This window comes from Bidens hawaiensis, unplaced genomic scaffold (assembly GCF_021521415.1).
Source record: "Bidens hawaiensis isolate Kalapana, Puna unplaced genomic scaffold, B.hawaiensis_p1.1 tig00065327_1, whole genome shotgun sequence".
NCBI lineage: Eukaryota > Viridiplantae > Streptophyta > Magnoliopsida > Asterales > Asteraceae > Bidens > Bidens hawaiensis.
The window spans coordinates 59,942-65,941 of NW_027506576.1; the positions used below are offsets into that span (position 1 = coordinate 59,942).

At 39.4% G+C, this 6,000-nt stretch overlaps 1 long non-coding RNA gene across 1 annotated transcript; it reads right to left on the reverse strand.

The window, feature by feature from the left end:
• Nucleotides 1-4,458: 4,458 nt before the first annotated feature.
• On the reverse strand, nucleotides 4,459-5,660 carry LOC143618208 (uncharacterized). Its single transcript, XR_013150970.1, has 4 exons — nucleotides 5,547-5,660; nucleotides 5,081-5,458; nucleotides 4,763-5,014; nucleotides 4,459-4,672 (listed from the first exon to the last, which is right to left on the reverse strand). It is a non-coding gene; the product is annotated as an uncharacterized LOC143618208 (long non-coding RNA).
• Nucleotides 5,661-6,000: the final 340 nt, after the last annotated feature.

Sequence of the window (6,000 nt, forward strand, 5' to 3'; positions counted from 1 at the left end):
CGCGCGTAACCCGCGGGACGGTATTACTTATTTCGCTCGTAATGGCAGCGCCACTTACACAGACGAGCACGGTTCCCAGTAATGTTCGCGCGTAGCCCGCGGAACGATTTTTATCAGAAATATATGTCAGATCTATGTTTTCATACGGATTATCAAGTATATGTTTAGACATGAAATCAGAAATGTGTTTCAATATGATTTTTATCAAGACTATGATGCAATGCGATTTATCAAGTTACTAAAACTTGTGAACTCACTCAGTTTATACTGATTCAAATGTTTTTACGTGTCTTTCAGGAGATAACTAGGTAGCGCATGGAGTCACACTTAGAGCACCTCATGCTGAACATCTAAAACTAGCTTTTTGGAAGATTTTAGTTCTATCCCTTCGGTGCGCGTGGTTGTTCCCGCCGCGCAAGGGGATATGGCGTGGAAATCTTCAATAGTTTTTATACTTGGATGTTTTTATGTAATTTTTAAACAATGTAATGTATTTGTATTAAACATTTCATGCGCAATGAAAATTTTACTTTGAATGTTTGCAATGGCCCGTGCTTAATTATCAATCCCCACTCGCGCGCGCCCGGCTGTTTCCGCCGCTCAGGGCCGGGTGTGACATTTTATCATAAACAAAGATGGATCAAAATTATCAACTTTGTTCAAATTATATTCTTCCTTTTTCTTCATACGTTCCGGGCACATAGTCGCAAAGTGACCAAACTCATCACAACGGTAACACTGAACCTGTGATCTATCCTTTCTTCCCCTTTGACGATCATTCGTTCTTCTTTGACCTGTCTGTCTTGACCCACGATCTTGACCATCTCAGTTTTCGCAACCATCTTGGTCCTCATCCTCTCGGTCTTGACCTCCGGTTTCACGGCCTCTTCCACACCCTTGTGAACTCGGCCAACCCTTACCTCGGCTATTGGACTGATCATACGACTTGCCTTTATAACTACTTTCTGATCAATTGAAAAGTAACTAACCTTGTTAATTTGAAGCGCGCTCTCTCCCTCGTAGACGTTCCTCAAATGCCTTAAGTCTTCCAATAGCATCTTCAAACATCAAACTATCGAGATCAACGCTTTGCTCGATTGAGGCTTCGAGTTGAAAGTACTTATCTGGAACCGCATCCAGTAACTTCTTCACCAAGACGTCTTGCTCGAATACGTGACCTAGACTCGTTGCCTTTGAAACCATACACGTTATTTTTCCTGCAAACTCGTCAACAGTCTCGCTTTTCGCCATTTTGAGTTTCTCAATTTCACTTTTCAACGTTTGAAGTCGAGCCTTTTGAACTCGCTCGGCCCCAACATACCGTGCCTTCAAATCCGTCCATATATCTCGGACATTCTTGTATTGAGAAATCTGAAGAAGAATGTCACCATCCACCACTTGAAACAAAAACGATCTTGCTGTTTTATTCTTCTTCTCATCAATAACCGCACCGTCTTTTGGTTGAACAACTTCCCATAGGTCTTGATCATCTAATATCGCTTCCACCACAATCGCCCATGTGATGTAATTAGTTCTATTCAACTTTGGAACTTGCAGTGATATCCCCCCACTCGCTTTGGGTTGGATTACCTTCTTTCTTCGTCACCTACTGACGTCGAACCCCTTTGCTCCACTACGTTGGAACAAGTACAACCAATAAATTCTGAACAACTTTTCAAAACCGAACCACTTGCTCACCAAATAAATCAAACCTTTGGTTAAAACCTAACTTGTTCAACCCATGTAAAAAACAAACTTTAAATTAAACATTCTTATTCAACCCAAATAAAATACCCAACAAGAATGGTTAAACCTTCTTGTACAACAAAAATATGTCAAACCTCACTTGTTTAATTCTCTTGAACTCTACGTAGCAAAAATAAAATTGACTACTTTTCTTTTCTTCGTAATCCGTGCAAACAATACACTGTGCAAGGCTTCCACAAAAGTTAAAATACCTTTTGACTTTAATTCCTTTTCTTTATTTATTTATTACCAAAACACGTACACACCAAAGAAGTTGTTTCGTGTTCTTCCTCCCAAGAAAACAAACTGGTAACAAAACGAAACTCCTACACGGTTATCGTTTCCTCCTTTTGTGTTTCAGTAGCAACGATCGAACCAATATTCTTGTTCAATCGTGAATCAGAACTAGCTCCTAGAACCCGGTGATGCTAGCGGCAACGAAGACAGCTACGGCGACCCTACGAACTTGGTGGTCACGGCTAATCCGGCGTATGCGGCTGCGGTCTTCTTCCCGTAGCGGTTGTGTCTGACTCTCACAACGGCAACGGGCTCTGATACCAATTCAAGTCCCAGATCGATAATCAAACACGATGTAAACGACTAACTCTCGTTTATAATAATCAGAAAATATAACTCAAAAAACTGATTACAAACCTTCAAACCCTAACTCGGTTTGACTCTTGATGAGCCCTAACTTGGTTGCATCAACTTCTTTTTTTCTAATGTTTAACATAACTCGACTTATATGGACTAACCCAACTTGCTAGCCAAGACATTACAAAATATATAAAACCCTAACAACTTTTAGGATAGGCTTTACAATTAGGTCAAACAACAATTGTGCCAACAATATAAATCTATTTTCAATGATAGACGATAGCTATGGGGAAAATACATGTATGTAAATTGCCTACTGACATAATCTAGTTAACTCTATTATAAAAAAAACAATCAATAAAACATTTTGCAACCAGGTTAATAGATGCAAGAAAACTTAGTAAAATTTCTTTCACATGCGGTGGCACGTGACCTAATCGAGTTCATCTGCAATTACACGTCTAACATCAATGCATAATATATTATAGGAAAATTGGTTTTAAATAATCCCAACTATCACCTACTAATAACAGGCCCAAGTTTGCACTTGGCTGGTGGCGGTCCTAACTAAAGGAGTATTTGTTTTTAACGGGCCGCAACTAACGGATGTTAACCCCGTTAGTGATTTGCTGACATTGACCTTCTTCTCCGGCCGGAAACTTGCCGGAAACCTGCAACTCACCTCCATTCTCCCTAATATCGTTACACCGTCTATCTCTCTATCTTTCCCCTCATACGAAACCTAACCGACGTGTCGCCGTTGTTGTCTCCGGCGAAGTCCACCCTCATCAATCATGCGTCATTCGAGGTAATTGACACTTCATTCGACTCGTTCTGACCCCCTTAACAAAAACCCTATGCTTATTTTGTTGATCGTGTAACATTGATTTCGAATTTTTGAAAATAAGATCGGGTTTGGTATCTAGGGATTGGTCATGGAAGAAGATATAATATACTTCATTTTCAAATTTCCGATGTGTTTTGAAAAGGGAGGCAGACGGTGTGATGATATTAGGGAGAATGGAGGCGAGTTGTAGGTTTCCGGCAGGTTTCCGGCCGGATAAGAAGGTCAACGTCAGCAAATCACTAACGGGGGTTAACATCCGTTAGTCGCGGCCCGTTAAGAACAAATACCCCTTTAGTTAGGACCGCCACCAGCCAAGTGCAAAATTAGGCCTGTTATTTGCCAATAGGTGATAGTTGGGATTATTTAAAACTAATTTTCTTATATTATAATTATATCTTCTATAACAGCCTGAATAAAGAAAGGGAATTAACCTCCCTTTATAAATTCAAGTAAACGATTGAAAAATCTAAATCACTTTCAACATATGATTAGTCGGATGGAAAACAAATTGACAAACAGATTCGGTTAGGAATTGAAGCTGTGACGAACACAAGCCGACATGGATACGAGCAGGGATTTTAAAAGGGGTATTTATTTATAACATGACTATTTAAGCAATTTATTTAAAAATGATGAAAAAAGCTCACATGTAGACATGTAAGGGGTTTCTCAGTTAAGTTTTAACGTTTATCATTGGTATTACCTAAATGTGTTACAAAAAATAAAGCATGGCACCTAAACATGTTTCTTGAAAACCTTAAATACTCAAACTTGACTAACAACGAAATTAACTCTATTCATTCAATGTAATAAAGAGAAAAGTTATTCTAAAACATGATACTTAAACATGTTAAAAAAGTTGAGTGCTCTCAACTTTTAACCCAGATTCCGCAAATCAGATAGATTAATAGAAAGTCAAACCACATCAATCTTAAACTTTAAAGAAGTCTTAACAGCAGAAACCAAACAAAATCTAGTAAATCATACACACAAACCTTTTGACTACACTACTGTTGCATGCTTTAACTAGAAAGATAAGTCAGGCTTATGTACTTCCAAATATATGGTAAAAGAGCGACCAAATACACCCACAACCCGCCTTCAAAGCTGCAGAGTCAAGTCTCCCGATATTGACTTAGGTCAAACGTCAAAGTTCTTGAACAGCTGCAGTGTGATATGTCGCGTGTTATACATGTTTAACCAGTTTATAAATTGAAAGAAAAATATAAATATTAGGAGGATGGAGAAAGAAAGGAAGTTACCCTTTTTCAGAGTCCCTGTAAACCCCAACCAGAGCTTCAGCCTTGTCATAAAAGGTATCCTTAAGTGAAATCACAATACTCTGAAAACCATTTCGTTCTAGAACATCCTGAGCACCACCACATGATTTTGATCTAATGTACCTAGCTACCTTAGCAACATTAAGATTGTCCAGCGCTGCGTCCACCTCATCCAGTATAAAAAAACGGCGATGGCTTGTAACTGAAACAAATTTAATAAAAAAACATTAAAGATACTGAAAAAATGCAAGAAAATTCTAAAAATATCATTCCAAGATGTTTATAAGTGCACCTATGGATGGAGAAAAGTAAAGCGAGCGCTGCAACAGTCTTCTCCCCACCTGATAACAGCTCCATGTCACGAAACCGCTTTGTAGGAGGCATAGTAGAGTACTTGATTCCATGTAAAAATGGTTCATCAATGTTTTCCAGATTTAAATATGCAGTCCCACCAAGCGGATGCGTTGTGCTTGTCGTGAGTTCCTTGTAGATTTTGTCAATATTACCCGAGATATGATTGAATGCATCCATAAAACATGTTAGCCTGTAAACGAACTCCAACATAAATATTCTACAAAGTGTAAATAACAAACAGTATCTCAAATGCTACCTTTTAGCCCTCACGGTTTCAAACTGTTTACGTATCTGAGTCTCTTCTTCTCTGGCCTCTTCAAACTCTTTGCTTGCTTCTCTCTCTTTCTCCTGCAAAACAGCATACTGATCTAGGGCCTTTAAGTTAGGGGCAGTTCTATCAATTTCTGATATTAAGTTTCCGATCTTCTGTTTAAAACTCTGCCTCGATTTTTTCCCTTTCAGCAGGTCGCATGTTATGCCTAAGTGATCTACTCAGTTGATCAAAATCAAACACGGGCCCTGATGATGAATCAACATCCATTGCATCAGCCACAGTTGGAAGGTTAATTTGTTCTAATTCACACTTTTCTAGAATATCTTGTTTCTTTGAGTTCAATTGTGTGATTAGATTCTTCTGCAAACCAGAATGGAAAAACAATAGTTCATTAAGTATGTAGGTAAACAAAAGCGGCATGATTAACAAGTTTGCACAAAGAAGTAACCTTAGCATCAATCCTGTTTTTATGTTTTGTTATGTTTGTTGTAGCAGCAGAGATCTTTAGTTTCCATTCTTTCATCTCCTTCTCGCCTGCTTCTAGTTGTGACTTCCACTCTTGGGTGGGGGGGGGGGGGGGGGGGGGGGGGGGGGGGGGGGGGGGAAGAAAAGAAGAAAAAATAGTCATGAATTTACAGATGCTACATATGACGTAACAAATAAGTAGTACGGGTTTAACGGTGTACCTAAGACGTAAGCAAGTTTGCGTTTTAAACCGAGCTTTCCGCGTGTCGTGTCGTTTCGCTATGAAAGTCCAGAGGTGATGCGGAGGTGGCCAGCTACGGTGTTGCGTTTTGTATACGAAACGGGGTTGGTCAGAATGGCTAACTAGGCTGCCGGAGAATTTGAGAACGCAAAGGAAGAGAAGTGTTGAGAAGGTTTGATGAGGTGTGGGGTTGAAC